The sequence below is a fragment of the Lampetra fluviatilis genome, chromosome 65 (assembly GCF_964198595.1).
Source record: "Lampetra fluviatilis chromosome 65, kcLamFluv1.1, whole genome shotgun sequence".
Taxonomy (NCBI): Eukaryota; Metazoa; Chordata; class Hyperoartia; order Petromyzontiformes; family Petromyzontidae; genus Lampetra; species Lampetra fluviatilis.
In genome coordinates, this window is record NC_136339.1 from 2,021,491 (window position 1) to 2,045,206 (window position 23,716).

Here is a 23,716-nt window from a genome sequence, read left to right on the forward strand (position 1 = left end):
CGTGGAAATGTATGCACGTTTCTAAATGTGGAGTGGAAAACCAGAGGACCCGGATAAAAACCCACGTGACCACGGGGAGAACGCGCAAACTCCAAATATACAGCAGCAGGCATCAAGGTCGGGATCGAAACCACAATCTCCTGTATACCAGGTGAGGTAGTTTACATCTCTCCACCATGGCACTCTTTAAGAGGTTATTGAGCTATATCATGGACAACTAACAGGATATCCATTGTCTTTGAGAAAGATATGGTACGTTTTGACACATATATACAGTAGACTCGATTATCCGCTTGCGGTTTATCCGATTTGCATATTAACCATGCACCTGGAATTATGGCTCATGGATTTTCCCTGAAGCCCAAATTAATAATCTAAAAAGAGTGAAACATTGTTATTCTTGGAAATGTTTATTACAAGTCGCGTGCTTAAACCGAACAAGTATGTGCTCCAGTTCATCCGAAATCCACGTGATCGCATCTACAATACAGTCGTTGATTGATTTTGACTGATGTAGCTCTGCTCTCATCCAACGAGTGGGCGGGAGCCAGGAAAGTTAAATTATCACTGAGCAAACATAAATCGGTCGATCGTGAGCATTCATTCGAAATCGAAAGCGTAGCAATCGAAATCGTCAGTTGTGCTTAATTTTGAGTAATCTGAGCAGGATTTTTTTTTTATCTGTTTAAGTGAGTGCGTGTTTTTGTATGGACTTTTGTAAAAAAAAAAACAAGATAAAAACATCCTTTAATACAAATTGTCGATTTGCTCGTTAACAAACAAATTTTCTTAACTTAAACATCACATATATGAGTGTTTTTTTATCATAGAGATCTGCAGAAAAACAATATTTTGGGGTTATTCGCCGGGAGACTAAATCGAACCGGTAACTTCTTCATAACAAGTCCAGCGGTGTTACTAACCATCACACCCCTCTACATTCGACTCGTGACCTTCAGAACTTTCAGAGATACGGACAAAGCTGTCCGTATGTCCAGTTGTCCGTTCGGACCGAGAGCCGCAAAAATGGCGATGGTGGTATCTACATCTGCAGAACATCAAGAACCAGTGGCATCTACATCTACAGGAGATTATACAACTTTTAAAGCCATTCCCTGTGTTTAGTGTACATGCCGTACAGCATGTTTGGAATCGACAGGAGGAATGTTGGACTTATGAACAGACTTCTGGAACCTAACTCGTTTGTAAATAGAGGAGTTCCTGTATAAATACAGCAATCCCTCACCAACCGTGGTGGTTACAACCCTTAAAGACCCGCCGTGGTTAGCAAAACCTTGTCAGATATATTTGGGGTCATGGTAACCACGGTCACGCTCGTCAAAGTCTAACCAGGTTGCCCTTTCCTCACTTAAACACGAATAAAATACACAACGTTATACAATAAAAACAATAAACGTTCAAAGAACATAATTAAGGAAACAATTAAAATAATGTTACTTACCTTTAATACTGAGGGTTGAAGTCCATGGTGATGATGATGATGACGTTGATGAGTTGACGGGAGAGGTGGTTGTGAGAAGGAAGAAGAGGGTGGTGGGAGCTGGGAGATGAGACGATGATGGAGGGAGGGAACGCAGTTTGCGGGTGGATTTGAAATGACAAGCGCTGGGTTTGCCCGTGCTAAATCGCGGAAACACAAAATTCCAAACCGGCATGCCGAAGGAAAACCGTGGATACATAAATACCGCGGATGCAGGGAAAAGAAAGAAAAAAAAGCACGGCTGGCGAGGGATTTCTGTCCACACCGAGAAAACCGTCGTCACTTGCCACAGCTAACATTGTATGGAAGCATTCTTGAAGTCCACCCACATGTCCAGCATTTCCTGTGGTAGGAACCTGTGGAATATCATGGAGGACCTGTAGATGCACAGGGGGCTCTTCTTCTCCACCCCCTCCTCCAGGTTCTCCGCCTCGAGGCCGAAGGTGCGGAAGCCTTCGTGCTGCGTCACGGCGAGGCCCGCCTTCTCCAGGCACATCCCGATCCACACGTCGTCGATGGGGAACGGCTTGATGTCGCGCGACACCTCGTGGATCCTCACGGCGGCTGCCCGCGACATCACGAAGCCGCCGCCGCTCGCGTAATCCGGGTACGTCCACCGTCGGTACATCTCGCGCGGCACGAAGTACTTGCTCTCGGCGCTGCGTATCGGCGGCGCCTGCTGCTGCGTGCGCCCGACGAAGAGGGGGGCGGAGCCGTCGCGGCTGAACGTGGCGAGGTACGTCAGGAGGTTCTCCACGTTGACGAAGACGTCGTCGTCCCCCTTGTAGACGTAGGCGACGGCCGGGCAGTAGGCCTCGAACCAGCGCAGGAAGTTGATGTCCTTGAGCGTGAGGTTGTAGAAGGAGTCGTGGAAGTCCCACTGGAGCAGGTCGCCGTGCAGGCGCGCCTCCAGGTCCACCATCCTCTGGACGCGTGCACGTTTGCCGCGGTCGTCGTCGCGGCTGTCGGTGGGGGAAGGGGGCGAGGGCGGCCGCACGCCCAGCAGGAAGAGCGTGTGCACGACAAGGGGCCGCCCGTCGGCCGCCGTCGTCGTCGCCGCGCCGTTGCGACCCCACGTGCGGCGGATGGCGTCGCGCCGGTCAAAGTTCGAGGGGCTGCTCTTGATGACGAGCAGCAGGAAAGGACGCTGCGGCTGCTGCTGGTCCACGTCTGTGTCTGCGTCTCCGCCGCTGTTGTTACCGTCGCCATCACCACCATCTCTGTCATCGCCTTGACCGCCACACACCTCTGGGAAGTTGTGCAGCATCGGGAAGAGGCGGCAGTGGCGGTAGAGCACGTAGTCTATGGAGGGGAGACGGAAGGGGGGTGGGTGAGGGAATTGCGAGTGAGGAGGCAGGGTTGGAGGTTCAGGTGAATGCTGGGCGCCGTGGTGACTAAGAAATGTTACCTACCTCGCCTGGTATGCAGGAGGTCTTGAGTTCCATCCCAACCCTGACGATGCCTGTGTAGCCGGCATGGGCTTAATGTAATGAATCACACATGTAATTGTGAATGGAGATAATTATGACCATGGATTGGACCCATATATTCACGCGACTGCACAGTAGGGCATATCCGCCAGTGGAGTAATCAATTCAGGGTATAGGGCACCCATTCAGTTTTGGGTGGATACTACAGATAACAAACACAGATTTACAGCTCCGTTACACATTCTTGCGGAGGGAGCTGGTAGGAACGTTGGGTTGCTCGGTCAATAGCCAGGGTCAACGGTGGCGTGGTGTATTCTGCAAATATGCCCGACTGTGAGGGCGGGCACAAGCCGGCGTGTGTACAGTGAGGGAAAAAAGTATTTGATCCCCTGCTGATTTTGTACGTTTGCCCACTGACAAAAAAATGATCAGTCTATAATTTTAATGTTAGGTTTATTTGAAAAGTGAGAGACAGAATAACAACAAAAAAATCCAGAAAAACGCATGTCAAAAATGTTATACATTGATTTGCATTTTAATGAGGGAAATAAGTATTTGACCCCCTCTCAATCAGAAAGGTTTCTGGCTCCCAGGTGTCTTTTATACAGGTAACGAGCTGAGATTAGGAGCACACTCTTAAAGGGAGTGCTCCTAATCTCAGCTTGATACCTGTATAAAAGACACCTGTTCACAGAAACAATCAATCAGATTCCAAACTCTCCACCATGGCCAAGACCAAAGAGCTCTCTAAGGATGTCAGGGACAAGATTGTAGACCTACACAAGGCTGGAATGGGCTACACGACCATCGCCAAGCAGCTTGGTGAGAAGGTGACAACAGTTGGTGCGAATATTCGCAAATGGAAGAAACACAAAAGAACTGTCAATCTCCCTCGGCCTGGGGCTCCATGCAAGATCTCACCTCGTGGAGTTGCAATGATCATGAGAACGGTGAGGAATCAGCCCAGAACTACACGAGAGGATATTGTCAATGATCTCAAGGCAGCTGGGACCATAGTCACCAAGAAAACAGTTGGTAACACACTATGCAGTGAAGAACTTAAATCCTTCAGCACCCGCAAGGTCCCCCTGCTCAAGAAAGCACATTTACATGCCCGTCTGAAATTTGCCAATGCACATCTAAATGATTCAGAGGATAACTGGTCAGATGAGACCAAAATGGAGCTCTTTGGAAATCAACTCAACTCGCCGTGTTTGGAGGAGGAAGAATGCTGCCTATGACCCCAAGAACACCATCCCCACCGTCAAACATGGAGGTGGAAACATTATGCTTTGGGGGTGTTTTTCTGCTAAGGGGACAGGACAACTTCACCGCATCAAAGGGACGATGGACGGGGCCATGTACCGTCAAATCTTGACCCCTCTGTTTTGCAGAGGGGTCAAATACTTATTTCCCTCATTAACATGCAAATCAATTTATAACATTTTTGACATGCGTTTTTCTGGATTTTGTTGTTGTTATTCTGTCTCTCACTGTTCAAATAAACCTACCATTAAAATTATAGACTGATCATTTCTTTGTCAGTGGGCAAACGTACAAAATCAGCAAGGGATAAAATACTTTTTCCCCTCATTGTAGGTTAAACGTTGAGTTGTATAAGGGCACCACGGGGTGACCAGCCCCTCCCCACCCAGCCCCACCCCTCCCACCCCCACCCAGCCCCACCCCTCTCACCCCCCACCTAGCCCCACCCTCCCCACCCAGCCCCTCCCCACCCTCCCCACCGAGCCCCTCCCCTCCCCACTCAGACCCACCCTCTCCACCCAGCCCCTCCCCACCCTCCCCACCCAGCCCCTACCTCCCCACCCAGCCGCTCCCTGCACGACGGACGGACGGGCACAATAATCCCCTGTGGGCTGGTGTAACGAAGAGGTTCCTACCAGTAAAAACATAGCTCTTTACAGGGTGTAACAATACCACAATAAATACAGCGATACCTTGACCTTCGCCGCTTCGCTCTTTCGGACGTTTTCAATTATAACAACATTTCAAATTTCGTCCACGCGCTTTCCTCTTTGGTCCAATTTCCTCCAACCTTCCACGATGTTCGCGCCACGCGCCATCTTTTTCGTTCAGTCTTTGAATATAAGTCGTTCAGTGAGCATCTCTTATATTTGTGTTTATTCATATATTATTAATACTGTACTTATTTATGTGATTATACTGTAAACAATTCATAGTTATTTCTTGTGATAGCCTAATACTACAGTGTTCATAGTTATTTTCGTAAAACACGTGTACAGTATTCATACTGTGCTTATTTTTGTGATTAATGTAAAGTACCTATTTTTGTGCTTTAATAAATTCATAATGGGTCCTAAGTGTGATGATAGTAGAGCTAAAAGAACCCATAAGGTTCTCAATTTGCAAGAAAAGCTTGGCATAATCAAACTTAGTGGGTTTTAATATTTACTGTAATTATTTGCATGTACGTTTTTCGCCCGCCAAAATACATTTGCAAGCTAAATAAAGGCTCTGCTTTGACATTCGTCCATTTCTGACATTCCTCCATGCTCTGGTCCCTAACCAGACGAAAGTGTAAGGTATTCCTGTATGCCTTTGGGCTGCTCTGGAGACCACCTGGAGAAGATTCCATGCATGTGTTGATGGCGAACAAGTGGACACTCTTTGAAGCTATTAACATTACATTTGTTATCATGTTGCAGTGTATTATCTGTTCTCTTTCCATTAAAAAACGATAGTCCCATGTAAGTGTAAACATTTTTTTGAAGCACCCTGTGTAACTGTTTAATAATTAATTACTATTATTCTAATATTGATTAACTGATAGGGATTAAGTAATGTTAATTAGCTGCTGATTGTTTAATTCACAGTTAATATTTTGATCATTCAAGACGATTTGAGGAATTTAATCAATCTAGTTATTCAGGCGTGGTTGCAGAATGTTAACAATTGAACTAAATCCCATCATCATCATGGGACCTCCTTTGCCAGTACCAAAATATACTAATAGGGTTTTTCCCCTTTTTTCTGGCAACAAAACTGACATCTTTTGCAAGGAATCATGCTTACATTAACCACAATACTTGCAGTCAAATGCAAACAAACAAAAAACAATACTCTGAAAATGTATGCATTGTCTTTGAAACTGATTGGTCCACACCAGAGACAGCTTTCTTTAGAGCCAAGTCTCATATGGTGTTCGAGCAGATGACCCCATGCATTTGACTGCAAGTATTCTGGTCAATGTAAGCATGATTCCATACAAAAGGTGTCAGTTTTGTTGCCAGAAAAAAGGGGAAAACCCTATTAGTAAATCCCATCAGTACAGGGATTGAGCAGTGAGGTGCTGTGTAACGTGGGTCGATTTGTGTGCATCTGGTCATAATTAGAGGTATGATAAGTTAAATTATTTTGAGTTTTATTTTGTTTGTTTTTGCACGGGAAAGTTGAAAAACAAGATGGCACCATGGTACTTAGTTATATATATATACACGAGTGCTAAATAAGCTGTCAAGTTTGATAAATTCAAGTGATACGAATGTGATACGAATATTATAGTGGTTAAAATTAGGGGTTAATTGTGTAATGATTGATCAAATTTAGTGATATTTAGTTTTGTTGTTGGGAAAATAAACTCGCACAAAATGGCCGCCCTGCAGCTCTTTATGTAACATTGAGCTGATAGAGTGAGCCGAATTATCTTCGTATTTTGGTAGAAATTGTTCTGATTCAGATATGTATTAATACAATTGGATTGTAAAATGTTGTTTTATTATCATACAAGCAAATCTATTTAAATTTGTGCAGTATTATTACAGTGGCTGTGACTAGGGTAGGGTATTTCGAAGGCACTCAATGTGTTTCTTTAAGGTGCTTTTGTTAAATGTTAAATATTTCAGATGTTTTACGTTAAATTTGTATTTTATATGATAAGCAGGTGTTATCATTATTGAGATTTGGGTGCTGTGTAACGTGGAGATGATTGGTGTACATCTCGGTCATAATAATGCTCCTCAGAAGAACCCTTTGAAATAAAGAGTTGCCGTTCAACAACCCTCTGGGGTGCCACGGTGGTGGAGTCACTCGATCCTCAAGAGGAGGGCAGAAGACAGCGCAGAGTGTTCACTCGTCGCCTCCGAACTCGTCTATTTTTAAATCCTTTATATTAAGTTCACTTGCTTGCTTGCTTAGGACCGTGCAAATCTTTCGGCCATTTTTTAACCCACTTCCCGGGATCCAATCGAGCTGACATTTTCCACACAGACTCATTGTGCGTGACAATGCATTTTCGTGAAAAAAAATTCCAAAATTTTACACTTTTTAGGACAAAAATATTATATTGAATTACCAATTACTTAATGGTGCCATGCAATCATCTGACCCATAGGTGGCAGCCATCTCAAGCCAGAGGACGAGAGGACTCTAGCCGCCACGCATATAAAGGATTTATAGTGAAAAACTTTGTTTTTACGGGTTATCTTATTCGTGTCTGTATTAGCTGGCCTGTCCCCTCTTTACGATCACGAGAGGGTGAGCCGGTTACACCTGCTGTATATTTGGAGTTTGCATCTCTCTCTCTCTCCCCATCAGTGCCTACATTACTACAGACCAATTCAGACCTCATTGGTTACCCCGTGCCCCTTATAAATCTCAACGTTCATCCTACAAAGTATTATCACAAGGGAGAAACACAAATAGACAAAACATATGTTTTGCCCGTATTGCAACGGCTGTATGCCGTATGGACCTGAAAACTCTATTTCCCTTTCCAAGAATGTGAGGAAACCGTATGGGTTGACAGGTATGTCTCCCTGTGGTCGCTGGGTAAATTCAGGGCATATTGTTATTGTTGAATGTGATAGTGGTTAGCATTCGGATGTTAAATTGGTTGGAGTTTTGTTGCGGCTCCATTTTCACCGCATCACTGTTCAGAATCGCAATTGGAATATTTATACTGGAGGAATCCGATGAGCTGTGAAGCTCTTTTTCACAGATGTCCAATAGTTGGTTAATGAGCACAGGCCCCAATGTAAAAAAATCCATGTGGTCAGCAACAAACAGCACGAGCAGTGTGCCACGGTGGCTAGGAGGTCGTGGGTTCGATCCTGAACATGATGATGCTTGCTGTATATTTGGAGTTTGCATATCTCTCTTTACCTCGTGGTCGTGTGGATTTTTGCCTGGGTCCTCCGGTTTTTCCCTCCACAATTAGAATTAATGTAGCACGTTTAGAGTATTTGGCTGCTATAAATGTCCACACGATGATAAGCCACATTGTTGACCTATCATTTGTTGATAGCCAGTTCGCTTCTGAAAAAGAGCCATATAGCCGCTTAGTGGGCCTTACCTGGTAAAATACAAAATAGTTGGAGAAAGGCGCCCGAGTTAGGAATCGAACCCAGGCCCTGTTCTTGCCATGTGGCACCACTGCAGCCGCCACCACCCTGGCGCCCAGCCTCATGTTACACCATGAGTGGTCCCATTACAGAGGAGTGAGCGCGGAGTCCACGGGGTTAAAAGGGAGGATGTGTGTGCGGGTCAGCAGTGCTTGGAAGGGAATGGAGAGGAGCAGTGGCACAGCGGTTAGCGCGCCGTGCCACGAACTTGGCGGACCGAGTTCGACTCCCGATGGCGGCCAACCCCAGTGACTAAAATCTGAACCAGGCTTGGGCCTCATCGAGGTCGACTCAACCTCAAATGAGTACCTGGTGCAGTGCGTAAACGTTATCACGAGGGAGATGAAGGCGGCCGGGCATGGTGCTGGCCACCCACCCCCTCGTGTGCCGTGCCGGCCTTCATAGGTGCTCGCTAACAGCACTTGCCCAAACAGACTGTTGAGGCTATATGGGGGATCTTTGTTCAATCTTTGTCCATGTATTTGTTGGAAGAGTATGGGAAGAGCGGTAGCGCAGCGGTTGCCGTACCGGGTTACAGACCCGGTGGACCGAGTTCTATTCCCGCTCAACACTGGTCGGTCCTGGGTCTGGGCCTGCCGTAGGTCTACTCAGCCTCAAATGAGTACCTGGTGCGGTGTGTAGTAATTATCAGACAAAGGCAGCCGGGTGTAGTGTTCGCCATTCCCCCCATCACGTGACGTTCTTAGGCGCTCGCCAAGAGCACTTGCCCGTATTACAGTCTGTGGAAGGCTATATGGGGGAACTTTGTCTTTCTTGGAAAGGGTCACCGGTTTCTACAGAGACGCAGGATTACGACTGTACGCTAATGTACGACTGTACGCTAAGAGATCCTGGAGATGTCTCGAGATGACTCGAGACGGATGAGCGGATGTGAATTGGAAACGGAGCTCAGCTGGAACTGAAAATAACACACGCACCCTGTCAATATTGGACTACGCGCGACACACATTAGCGTCTGTTCGATGTCAAACACATCAGTCCAGACGTGTGATGTGGCGTGCTATGGAATGCAAGCCGTGCCCTAGCCATTCCTTCGTTTTCTCACTCGGTAAGATTCCAGACCGTTGGTTTGTTCGGCTGGCTGGGCTTGGAGTTGGGATTAATCGGCATAAGGCACTACCACTAGAGTACAATGTCCGTGCTCATGCATAGTAATCCAAAAGTATTGTTCACTATATTCGTATAATCCAGTGAGCAGATGTATATGTATGTACGTTGAACTTCTTTCGCACCGTACATAGCTAACCGCGTCAATCGGAGGTGCAGGAAGGAGTACAACAAACTAAACACAAAAAGCAGTTCGAAAGAAATTAGTTTTCAATTAAGTATAGTGGTGTAGTGAATAGTAGTATAGTGTATATAGTACAATAGTGCATATTAATGTGTACAGTTTAGTGTATAGTAGTGGAGTGTAAAGTAGTGTAGTGTACAGTAATGTAGTACACAAAAAGTAGTTCTAAAGAAATTCGTTTTCAATCGAGATTAATGAAAAATGCGTAGCTCCCAATGGCTTCCTAATATCAGAAGGAAGAGCTTTCCAGACGACTGCAAAAACGCATCTGAAAGCGCTGCGCGATGCCAGTGACCATCTTTGTTCGACGGCCAACCAAAAGCAAGCTGCTGTGAAGATGACCGGAGTTTGTGTGATCATGGTTTATGCTCCTTGACGAGACAACGAGACGTGACTTGCCAAGACAGCGTTATGGACTGTTCCAACTACAATTGTAGAGTAGGGATGTATGCAGTGCGCGCAGTCAAGAGGGTGCAATTGGGGACGAGCAGGTGTGCGCGTTGGGGCACGGAGTTTGCGCCGGAGAGACGTGAGATGGGGGCGATGATTATGGGTTAGCAAGTGCGGGAGGCGCCGTGGAGATGACAGCTTAAGTGGGGGCACCTGAGGACTTGGAAGGGGGAGGTGTATATAAAGAGGAGTGTGCGTGAGTAGCGGAGAGTTATTCGGGGACCAAGAGAGAAGACATCTCGCTGCTGCCACTTGGGCCGTCAGCGGGACCTTGCCCCTTATACCGTCGCCGGGCGGGTGTTGGCTGAACCCCCCGCCCGGGATAGACGGGTGAGTGGGTACGAGGCAGCGTGGGTAAGAGCAGGGGCAGCGGCGGGATAGGAGAGGGTAGGTGCAGTGTGGGATAGGTGAGAGCAGGTAGGAGGGGGAAGCGGCGTGTGTGATGACAGTGAGAGGCAGTCATAGGTGTGCCTACAACTGGCGCAAGAATAAGATTAATAAAGTGTAAGCAGGTGACCTGTTACTCTGTGTCAGTGTGATTAATTATATACGCTACTCAAGTAAACATTTCTATCACCTAACGATGTAAATTCGACTGTTACATTGATTTCAGAAATGCAGTAAACTATAGTTCATGTTTGTATTTGTTGTTTAACCACGATGATAACCCAAAAGCTCATTGTAATCGTGAACTTGGGTCATCATCTAAATAGAAATCATCTAAATAGAAATCAAAGCAGAGACAATGTAAATGAACTTCGACGAGAGACAACCAGATAGAGATCAGAGCATAGATCAGAGAAAAGTAGTTCTGCGATGTCATCTTTTGGGGGGTCGAGTGATGTCACGACGCTTGCTGAGACGACCGCTCTCGGAGGCGGAAACACCATGACCCCACGACCCCACAACCCCACGACCCTGTGACCCCACGACCCTGTGACCCCACGACCCTGCGACCCCACGACCCTGTGACCCCACGACCCTGTGACCCCACGATCCCGTGACCCCATGACCCACCACCCCACGACCCTGTGACCCCACGACCCTGTGACCCCATAACCCCACAGCCCCACAATCCCAACTCCACGATGACCCCGGGAGCGCACCGTCGCCCGTCACCTTTGAAGAGGGGGTCGAAGGACTTGAACCACCACCGCTTGAGGTACTTGGCCTTGGGCTCGCAGGTGTTGCTTGTGATGTCCCAGCCGCGGTGCCCCGGCATCCCGTTTGTCGCGTTCGTGGTGGCGGTCGCGTTCATCTGCACCGCCGCCTCGAACGCTTGCTGGCTGGTTGACAACGCGAGAGTATGCGGGGTCCATTCCTTCGCCTGTATCAACTTGATATCTGGGGGAGTGGTCGAGGGACGGGATACGTCTCGGATTTAAACATTTCGGATTACAATTTCAACAATGTTAAAACGAAACTTTTTTTTTCTTTTAGCATCTAAAGGCCCACTGAGCTATGTAGCCATTTTCTTAGAAGCGACCTGACCATCAAAGCTGGTGGCTCAACGAGGTGGCTTATCACCGTCCCGTGTAAATTCATAGCAGTAGTCAAATACTCTAAACCAGTGGTTTGTAATCTTTACTGATGCCTTGCACCCCTTTGGTTCTCAATCGTAAAATAACGTATAATATACTTTGATTCTTTCGGTAAAGTCACGTAGGTATAAAATACATCACGACGTTTCGATCGCAACACAAGCGGTCGTTCTCAGGTGAAAAAAATATAATCCAGCAGTGGAACTGCTGAACCAGTGAGAGAGTATGTCGTGATTTATTTTATTTTCTACCCACGTGACTTTACCAAAAGAAGCAAAGAGTATGGATTCCTGCAGTCACGAAAGCTTCAAATCAACAATGTACAATGTTAATACATAGGGTTTGATGAAACAAAGTACTTTGTACTTAAGTGACCTTGCTTCATTTGTGTTTTGATGATTTACCTTCTAAAAATATCTGGCCATGTCTCACACCCCCAGAAAGGGCATCTCGCACCCCCAGGGAGTGAGTGCAGCCCAGGTTAAGAACCACTGCTTTAAACCGTCTGAAAGAAGATATCTATGCGAGTCACTGGTGACTGGCCTAAGACAATCAACTCACTGCAGTTGAAGAACCCAGTTTAACTACAGGCAGCTGAAACCTGGATCTCAGTGATGTTGAGTGTTGTCAAATATGCCAGTGGGCCGCTTTCAACGCAGCAGCAGCATCATCACCATTGACTGGCTCTGGTATAAATGTCCACACGATGATGATCAGTCCCATTGTTGAGCTATCATTTGTGGCCAGTCCGTCTTCTAGCGTACGGCAAGTACAGGGAGTCTTCTACCTACGGATGAGTTAGGTTCTAGAGGTTTGTTCGTAAGTCGATTTGTTGTAAGTCCAACTTTACTCCTGTCGATTGCAAACACGTTGTACACTAAACACGGGGAATGGCTATAAAAGTTGTGCAATCTCCTGGAAGTGTAGATGCCACTGGTTCTTCACGTTCTGCAGATGTAGATACCACTGGTGCCTCACGTTCTGCAGATGTAGATGCCACTGGATCTTCACTTTCTGCAGATGTAAATGCCACTGGTTCTGAACGTTCTGCATATGTAGATGCCACTGGTTCTTCATGTTCTGCAGACGTAGATGCCACTGGTTCTTCACTTTCTGCAGACGTAGATGCCACTGGTTCTTCACGTTCTGCAGATGTAGATGCCACTGGTTCTTCACTTTCTGCAGATGTAAATGCCACTGGTTCTTAACGTTCTGCAGATGTAGATGCCACTGGTTCTTCACGTTCTGCAGATGTAGATGCCAGTGGTTCTTCACGTTCTGCAGATGTTGATGCTACTGGTTATTCATGTTCTGCAGATATAAATGTCACTGGTTCTGAACGTTCTGTAGATGTAGATGCCACTGGTTCTTCACGTTCTGCAGATGTAGATGCCACTGGTTCTTCACGTTCTGCAGATGTAGATTTCACTGGTTCTTCAAGTTCTGCAGATGTAGATGCCACCACCGCCATCTATTACGCGGTGGTTCAACTTACGACTCTCGGTCCGAACGGGCAACTGGACCATACAGACGGATTCGTTCGTATCTCTGAAAGTTCGTAAGTCGAATGTTTGCAAGTAGAGGAGTCCCTGTGTGTGCAAACCAGAGTGGCGCGTGGGGATGATGCAAGTTGTAAGCGACGCGGCGGTTCCCCATTGCCTGAATCGTGGGTGGTTTGGCAGGCACTCGCACTGCGGAACGGCCAGTCGCTGTTCTTAACTGGTCGCTGGAGAGCTGTTAAGTCTCTCCGTCGCGGATCAAAGCCGCGCGGAGCAAATTTGTGGCCAGGTCGCTGCCGGAAAATAAGTTTTCATACCTCAATGGGCCTCACCTGGTTTAGATAAAATTATAACGTCGTTTTATTTGTGTGTATATATTTTAAAAGCGATTCGCTTATCGTTCCTATACTCTTGTGGTTTCTACTGTTTGTTGTTGTAACGTTGCCCTCTTACCGGACACCTGTGCGACAGGGAGCTTTGGAGCTCATCGCATTCCTCCTGCAGTCTAAAATAAAGATTCCGATTCTGTCACGCACGCACGCACACCATCCTCACGACGACGACTTCACACACCCCGGGAGACGTAGTTTTTGAAGAACATGTGCGTCATGAACACCAGGATCGCCAGCATCGCAGGCATCAAGGTCCGCCAACACCTCCTCAGCTTCTGGATCATGAACATCCTTTCCTGGACGCACCGTCGCGGGCAACGAAGACAAAGACAAAGGTTAAACCCCGGTATAGCCTGTAACAGACTGTTGAGGCAAGTGCTGATAGCCAGTAGCAGCGTCTATGAAGGCCGGCACGGTGCATGAAGGGGGTGGGTGGGTATACCACGCCCGGCCGCCTTTTTCTTCCCCAGTGGCGATGTTTACTACACACCACACCAGGTACTCATTTGAGGCTGAGTCGACCTAGGGGAGACCCAGGACCGGTTCAGATAATCGTCACTGGTGGTGTTGGCCATGAGCGGGAATCAAACTACTGTAGGTTCACCGGGTCTTAGCGCAGCACTTTAACCGCTCCTCATACTACCATCACCACCATCATCATCGTCATCATCATGGACGCCATATTTGGAGTTTGCATCTTCTCCCCAAGGTCGCATGGAATTTTCTCAGAGTCCTCCGATTTTCCCCTCTGCATTTAGAATCAACATCACGCGTTTAGAGTATTTGGCTGCTACGCATTTCCACTTGATAAGCCACGTTGTTGAGCTATGATTTGTGGCCAGGACACTTCTGAGCTGTGGAGATTTACAGCAGCCAAACACTCGAAACGCGTGATGTTGATTATAAAAGTGGAGGGAAAAACCGGAGGACCCAGAGAAAAATTCACGCGACCGCGGGGAGAAAGAGAGACACGCAAACTCCAAATATCCAGCAGGTGTCAGGGTCGGGGTCGAACCCACGCACTCCTACATACCAGGCGAGGTATTTAACATCTTCGAGTGACCATGATGATGATGATGAGAGAGAAACACACAAACTCCAAATATACAGCAGGCGTCAGGTTTGGGACTGAACCCACGACCTCATGCAGACCAGGCGGGGTAGTTGACATCTCGTTACCATGCTGATGATGATGAGAGACACACAAACTCCAAATATACAGCAGCAGGCGTCCGGGTCGGGATAAAATCCACGACGTCCTGCAGACGAGGCGAGGTAGTTAACATCTCGCACGTCAACATCAATTTGCCTCCAAAGCCACGTCGGCTCTGTTCAAATACACATTGACAGCCGAGACTGCTGTGCACTCACAACGCTCGTGGAAAAACGACTGCAAAAACTCTTGAGAGAGAGAGAGCCATGCCATAGGTAAACAAAGCATAATAACAACTCGAAACATCTGTGTGTATGTTGAACTTCTTTCGCAAACCACACAGCCAGCCGCGCTAATCGGATGTGCGGGGTAATGACAACAAACTGAGGGTCTCTGTGGTGAGTTCCAAAGAAATTCGTTTTCAATCTAGCATTGCGGTGTAGTGTAGTGCGTGTATAATGTAGTGTATCGCGTAGTGTATAGTGTAGTGTATACTATTATAGTGTATAATGTAGTGTATAGTATTGCAGTGTATAGTGGACTATAAAGCAGTGTAGTATATAGTAGAGTATATCGTGTCGTGCATAGTTGCATAGTGTATAACAGTTCTATATTTTGAACTTCTTTCGCATCGTATGTAGCCAACCGCGCTAATCAAAGGGCCCAACAAATTCAGGGAGTCGCGCTCATCCTGCGATGGCGCCGACGTTACGCAGCGGTGCCGATGTCCATCGCAATCGCGGTCACGTCGGAGGTCGCGATGCAAATGGCGAGAGAATCGCTGCGAGCCCTCTTAACACGTCGCAGGAATCAGAAACCGGTCCCGATCCTACGGCCGCGAAACCTGGAGCCTGACGAAAAGGTCACGGGGCGCAAGCGACGGAGAAGGGCTTCCTGCCGCAGGGTGGCAGGGCTCTCGCTCGCTCGTCACCGTGGCGTGCGCGATGACCACCACCACGTGGCTTTGATTTCGTGTTGTGCGCACTGCATTTAGCGCCACAGCGCGTGGATTTATATAGGGATTATTTGTTTGCTGGTGACTTTGTGTATTTCATATCGGAATCGCCTCCAGTGCTGTTGCTACTGTCGGCAATAAAAGTTGTTTAAAAGTCAAAAGTCTCTCTTCGGGATCGGCTGAGAAGCGGCGGCCATCCGCCAGTCGGCAACTATTGAGCGTGGCAGTGAAGCCAGCCAGCTACGGTGGGTGGGGTCATCTGCTAAGGATGCCGAAGAAAAGACTCCCCCCATTTCCCCATTCCCCCACCCACCCCCGCGGGAAACTTTCAAAGCGACGTCCTCCAGGCAAAAGAGTCAGATGCCGCACGCGATCGCGCCGCAAAGACCGGGGTGGTGATGGCTTCTGGCCGAAGAGAGACCGGCGATCCCCGGGTGCCGTGGTTGATGCTGCTGGCGGAGGACAGGGCAGTGTTTGGACATTTTAACACAACTGTTTTGTTGCCAGAAAGGGTAAAACAAATTGTTATTGTTTCATACTTTGCTACTGGCAAAAAAGTCCCATTTTGCAGCTGCTCGCCCTGAGCTATGGATGCTCTGATACGCGTGGCATTGTCCTTGTCCTGTTCGCCTTTTGGCGTCGTTCTCCGGTCTGACACTCGTGGTGAGACTAGGCCCTCAAGAAGGCTGTCTCTGGTGTAGGCCAATCAGTTTCGAAGACAAGGCCTATATCATGTTTGTTTGTTTGCAACAAGGTTTTTATTTGGTGTTTGAACATCTTAACACCTAGATTTGAAGCTTTCGTGACTGCAAGGATACATACTCTTTGGTTTTTTCGGTAAAGTCACGTAGGTTAAAAAAAGAAGAAAACGAATAAATGTATTTATTTTCTTTTTTAACCTACGTGACTTTACCGAAAAAAATCAAAGAGTATCTCAACACCTCCTGCTTTGTTGCTTTATAAATGGTGAAACCTGTTCTTATTAGTTCATAGGATGGAAGGCCTTGGTGGAGTCACTGCCCCCGCGACCCGATTCAGTTGGGAAAAGTAGGCCGATGTCGATCGAGAGATAATTTTATATATACGAAGCATGACTACGTTCTTTTGCGAACAAAATATAAAGGAAGGAAAATGTTATTTTTTTTCTTTTTTTTACATAATTGCACCAAACACAACCGGTATCCGGGAACGGAAAGTGAGGTCCGCACGGAGACCCGAGTCTTGCACTCCTCTGCGGATTATTTACGACAGCTTACGTCAATGAAGGAACTTGGAATGTTTCGGGTGAATGGAGGTGACTTAATTCCAAAATCTGTTTACTGTTTTTACGATGTTTTATTTTCAGCAGTTAAGGCCCACGCTGAGCAGCGATGTAGCTCTTGTTATTACTTTCCACGCTTTTATTTAACTCACTCTGCCTGTTGTTGGCGTTGTATTCTCAAATCTTGTAACTCAATTTTAACCCACTTCCCAATGTGGCATCGACTGCAAACTTGGTATACTTATGTCATACTGATGACAATACTCTATTCTATCATAACAAAACAAAATTACATTATTTTTTACATGTTATGTTTCGGCTTGGGTCTAATTGTCCACGCTCAACTGACGTTGGCTGTAATTGGCCACGGTCCCTTACGTTATGGCAAGCTTCGGGGCCACTTCCTGGAGTCGTGGAGTTCTGCCATTACTCGTACAGTACATTTCATTAAAGCGTGTTTTTTTTAAAGTTTTTTTTAATATTACTTATTTTAGAAGCGACTTGGATATCACAAATGATTGCAGCTCAACGAATGTGGCTTATCATCATCTTGTGGAAATTTATAGCAGTAGCTAAATATTCTAAACGCGACTGTCGGTTCTAAATGTGGAGGGGGGAAAAAACGGGGGACCTGGAGGAAAATCTACGTGACCACGGGGCGAGAGAGAGACATGTAAACTCCAAATACACAGCAGGCGTCAGGGTCGGAATCGAACCCACTACCTCCTGGATACAAGGCGAGGTAGTTAACATCTCCTCGCCACCGTGATGATGATGATGAGAGGGACACGCAAACTCCAAATATACAGCAGCAAGTGTCAGGGTCGGGATCAGGAACCCACGACCTCCTGTATACCAGGCTAGGTAGTTAACATCTCCTAGTCACCGTGATGATGATGATGATGAGAGAGACACGCAAACTCCAAATATATTTTACCTTTGCGATGTCATCAACACGGGAGCGGACCACTTTAATTTCGGGTTGGGCGATGCCGATGAGAGGGGAAGGCAGTGGCAGCTCCAGCGGCCCGGCGCTACCAACGAATGTTCCCCCAAGCTCTGCTGTCTTCTACATCAGTGCCGGATTATCCAACTAGCAACAGTAGTTACACATGTAGTAATAGTAGCTACACATGTAGTAGTAGCTACACATGTAGTAGTAATAGTAGCAACAGTAGCATGTAGTAGTAGTAGCTACACATGTAGTAGTAGCTACACGTGTAGTAGTAGCTACATATGTAGTAGTAGCTACACGTGTAGTAGTAGCAACTACACATGTAGTAGTAGTAGCTACACGTGTAGTAGTAGTAGCTACACGTGTAGTAGTAGTAGCTACACGTGTAGTAGTAGCTACACGTGTAGTAGTAGTAGCTACACGTATAGTAGTAGCTACACGTGTAGTAGTAGTAGCTACACATGTAGTAGTAGCAGCAGCTACACATCTAGTAGTAGTAGCTACACGTGTAGTAGTAGTAGCTACCAGAGGTGGGACAAAGTCATTGTTATGCAAGTCCAAGTCGAGTCGCAAGTCATCAAATTCATGACTCGAGTCTGACTCGAGTCCAAGTCACATGACTCGAGTCCACACCTCTGGTAGCTACACATGTAGTAGTAGTAGCTACACATGTAGTAGTAGTAGCTACACATGTAGTAGTAGTAGCTACACATGTAGTTGTAGTAGCTACATATGTAGCTACGGGCTCCACACTTTCAAGGGCCCCGCGCTAAATGCTTTCAAGCTATCAATTCGGCTTCAGTGATTCTGCACTTGCTCTATTACTATAGTACGATACCGCATTCAACTTTTATGAACGACTGGGTGTTTAAGGTGAGCGATTTGTCGTATTATCTGGCTTTATAGCAAATGAGAGAATACAATTAAATCTAGATTTGAAGTTGTATAACCTCTTACCACGGCAACTCTCTCTCCCACTTCAGCAAAAACATTTCTTGCTGTGGTTTTCCCACCTGATGATGATTGCTCGTGTTGCAATCGAAACGTCGTGATTTAATTTATTTTATTTTATACCTACGTAACTTTACCGAAAGAACCAAAGAGTATAAAATACAATTACTTTACTATGCAAGTAAAAAAATGTGTTTTAATATTAGTTTTTTTCATTTAGGGTCTCTTTATAACATATGCTACAGACCCCGCATTAGCTTAAGCCGGCACTGTTCTACATATCAGCATTTTAAATCTTTATTTATCCGTGAGAAATCCGATCAGCTACGAAGCACTTTTTTCTCTCTCTCTCTCTCGCAGATGTGCAGCGAGGGGGTGAGAAAGTAACAACAGCGAATCGCTCACCATTAGATACGTTAAATAGATCAAGTACACACGAATGTGTAGAAGTTCAAATTGCGTAAGAACACCATTTCCGAAGCTTGGGAAAGGCGGCAAAACGACAGCAAGAACAGCCCCAGACCACATCAAGACAACCACACACAGTCCCTCAGTAACATTGCACATTAAAAAAAATGTTTTACTATCGATACATGGGTAAAGACGAAAGTTAAAATCGGTGTAGTCTAGTGGTAGCGCCTTACGCTGATATATTAAGTAATCGTCGCCCATCTTCTTGGTTCTTTCGGTAAAGTCACGTAGACGGGAAGTAATAAAATAATAAAAATAAAACATCATAAAATTATTCTCACGACGTTTCGGCCACAACGCAAGCAGCCGTCCTCAGGTGAAACCCAGGTCCGTCGAGGCGACAGAGTCTGAAATTCAGACTCTGTCGCCTATGCAAGTAAAAAAAACCTCTGAACTTCAGACTCTGTCGCCTCGATGGACCTGGTTTTCACCTGAGGACGGCTGCTTGCGTTGTGGCCGAAACGTCGTGAGAATAATTTTATTATGTTTTATTTTTATTATTTTATTACTTCCCTTCTACGTGACTTTACCGAAAGAACCAAGAAGATGAATCCCTGCAGTCACGAAAGCTTTAAATCAAAATTTAATCGTCGCCCAATTATGATGAAAAATAAGAATAGATTTCACCCTTTCTGGAAATAAAACGCGAGGTTTGTTAAAATGTTTAAACACCAAATATAAACCTCGTGCAAGTCTGCATTGACCACACACGGTGCTTGTGGCAAACATGCAAAACAAACATGCTCTGATAATGAAATGTGGGCATTGTCTTTGAAACTCATTGGCCCACACCAGAGATTTCTTCGTGGCCTCGTCTCAGCAGTGTTGGACCAGAGCACACCAAAAGGCGAACATAATAAAGACATTTAAATTTCGACTTAAAGCTTTCGCGACTGCAGAGATTCATATTCTTGATTCTTTCAGTAAAGTCACGTAGAAGGGAAATAATAAAATATTCTCACGACGTTGCGGCCACAATGCAAGCAGCCGTCCTCAGGTGAAGAAACAGAGCTGTCGGAAAGACAGCGTCCTAATAAAGACAATGCACGCATCAGAGCGTGTAGAGCTCGTGCCGAGCAGTTATATTCACGTTATCAGCATAATAGAGTCGTTTGGGATAGATTGCGTAAATATAAATGTGTCGTTCAATCCGATCTAACCCAAACAAAATCGATACTACGGCTAATATTGGTCGCGAAAGCCTAAGCGTTAAACTGATCTGTGTTATAGCTAAATCTGATATAGTTACATCTGATATAGTTATATCTGATATAGTTATATACTTTATATTTATATCTGTTATATTTATATCTGATATAGTTACATCTGATATAGTTATATCTGTTATAGTTAAATCTGATATAGTTAAATCTGGTATAATTATATATTTTATATTTATATATTTTATATTTATATCTGTTATATTTATATCTGTTAAAGTTATATCTGATATAGTTAAATCTGATATAGTTATATCTGTTATGGTTAAATCTGATATGGTTATATCTGATATGGTTATATCTGTTTTCGTTATATTAAAAAAGGGCCCCATAGAGATCGGCCAATTGATGAGTGTTGGTTACACGTGTGGGAGGAAACTGAAGTACCCGGAGAAACCCCACGCATGCGAGGGTGAACCACTCGATCCCGTACAGACGGAACAGGCGGAGTCCACGTTGGTTGCTGTACTGCCGCCTTCTCCCTGGCAAGCCCCGGGGGGCACGGCTCGTTCTCGAAGCCCACCACCCACGGGCCAAGAAGGGAGTTTCACACGGCTGGGATTTCAGGCCGAGTTAAAATTGACAATGAAAAAAATACGGAATTGTGCCAAGAATCTCCATGGAGCAAGACCCTGCTTGAAACGAGTATTGAGACCCCGTTGTGATGTTGTCTGTGCATACACACACACACAGCACGTGGCGAACCATCCAGCAAAGACGGTGGTCAGCGCATCGCACGCTTTCCGAGACCCTCCTGCGGCCGTCTGGAACGCTCTTCCTTCCAATATTAGGAAGCCATTGGGAGCTATGATGCACTTTTAAGTAATCATCTCGATTGAAAACGCATTTATGTTGAACTGCTTTTTGTGTTTAGTTCGTTGTCCTTCCCCCGGCACCTCCGATTGGCGCGGTTGGCTACGTACGGTGCGAAAGAAGTTCAACATAAATACACTACACGAAACACTACACTACTGTATGCTACACTATACACTGCATTACTCCACACTACTATACACTAAATTATATACCGCATTACTACACACGACTATACACTACACTATACACTACACTATACACTACACCACTATACCAAATTGAAAACTCATTTCTTTAGAACTTGCTTTTTGTGTTTAGTTTGTTGTCCGTCCCCCGGCACCTCCGATTGGCGCTGTTGGCTACGTATGGTGCAAAAGAAGTTCATCGTACACACATACTACATTATCAATGTTGCCCCTATTATAAACCACGCGAATAGAGGCAGGTTAGGGGAACCCACCTGGTAACGGCGTCTTCTCTGTGACTGCTGATTGATCGGTCGGTGGCTCTACCTTTAAACGTGGGACAAACCATTCGGGGGGGTTGTGGGGAGTTGATTTATGGGACAAACCATTCGGGGGGGGGGAGGTGCGGGGTCGAGACTGGGGTGGGGGGGTGACAACTCGAGTGGACTTGCCCCACAGTGTCTAACAAGTGCTGTTAGCGAGCACCTATGAAGGCTGGCACAGTGCACGAGGGGGTGGGTGGTCAACAGCACGCTCGGCCGCCTTTGTCTCCCTAGTAGAGATATTTACACATCGCACCAGGTACTCATTTTGGGCTGAGTTGACCTAGGGGAGGCCCAGGACCCGTTCAGATAATCTTCACTGGTGTTGGCCGTGAGCGAGAATCGAACTCGGGTCTCCAGGTTTGTAGCACAGCGCGCTAACCGCTACATACTCATTTAAGGCTGAGTCGACGTAGGGGAGGCCCAGGACCTGTTCAAATATTCGCCAATTATTTGATGTACCGATTTATGTGGAACTTCTTTCACACCGTACGCTAATCGGAGGTGCCGGGGGAAGGACGGCGAACTGATTGGAACTCAGGTCACCGGGTTGTGAGCGCAGTGCGTGGCTAACCACTGCGTCACCACTCCCCCCCCCACACCCAAATGCATCGTCACGCGCGCACGTACAGACGTCAACGCGGTCGGCATTTAATACAGAGCGTGAGTGGCACTGATACAGCGTCAATGCGGCAGCTATTGTTGTCAGTGAGCCCATTCAGCCTCTCACGTAGCCAAACGGAGTGTGTTGAGTTTGGGATTAGTGGGCCAGGTAATTGTCGAGTTTGGCATCGACCGCACGTCACCGTGAACCCGGTCAACGCGAGTTGGACATCAAGGGGTGGTTACAGCGCAGTTCTAAATCTTCGCCGTCTCTTTTCTGTTCCTCCTCCTCCTCCTCGTTTCGCTCGTTCCCTTCCCTAGCCCCCTCTTCCCTGGCATCAGCTGCCCCCGCACGTCAATCATCACTCTCTCTCTCTCGCTTATCTTCGGATCCTCTCTTAAACCCCACTCGTTCTCTCTTGCCCCACACACCCTTCCTTCTGCCATTGTTGTCCTCCCCAATTGCACTAACGCATACCGTGTCAACCCATAGGAGGGTTCACCCCGTATTCATGAAGAGGGAAATTGAGTTTTCAGGTCCATAGCGGTGTACAGCCGTTTCAATATTGGCAAAATTTCGTTTTGTCTATTTGTTTGTGTTTCTCCCTTGTGATGGGACTTTGAAGGATGAACGTTGACATTTATAAGGGCACGGGGTGATCAATAAGGTCTGAATTGATCTGTAATAAGGTAGGCGCTGACAAGGGGTTGACATCTTCTTGGTTCTTTCGGTAAAGTCACGTAGAAGGGAAGTAATAAAATAATAAAAATAAAACATAACAAAATAAAATAATTCTCACGACGTTTCGGCTACAACGCAAGCAGCCGTCTTCAGGTGAAGAATGAGACACTGCCAAGCTAGGAGCTTATATATAGGCTGGGTTGGAGGTGGAAGAAGAGCGCCTTAACAAAAATAATGTGCATATCAAGAGGAATTTAGCATATTCATGGGAAATGCGTAGGAGGTGGGCGGGGGGGTTTCAAAGTCATATTATGTCCATGCATTATGCAGGATCAGCAGCACCAAGGGAGGGTGCAGGGAGTAGCATTAACAAAGGAAAGGAATGTTAATAGTATGTAGCTGTAATTACTAAACAACCACGTAGAAAACTAAAGTATAAACTACATAAAAAACTAAAGTAAAAACTGCATAGCATCATCAGTATACTTACTATACTCTACAATAAGCTGAGTTACTAACAGCAAGTAATACATTACAATTCTACGTCGTAAAAATTATATAATATGCTTCCATCTAAACTTTATTCTCTTACATCACACGAGCATACACCGTACTATATACTGCCATAGATAAAC

General features: G+C 46.2%; 1 pseudogene; it reads right to left on the reverse strand.

The window, feature by feature from the left end:
* Positions 1 to 1,793: 1,793 nt before the first annotated feature.
* LOC144951991 (UDP-GlcNAc:betaGal beta-1,3-N-acetylglucosaminyltransferase 7 pseudogene) lies at positions 1,794 to 2,768 on the reverse strand (annotated as a pseudogene).
* Between the last annotated feature and the right edge of the window lie 20,948 nt (positions 2,769 to 23,716).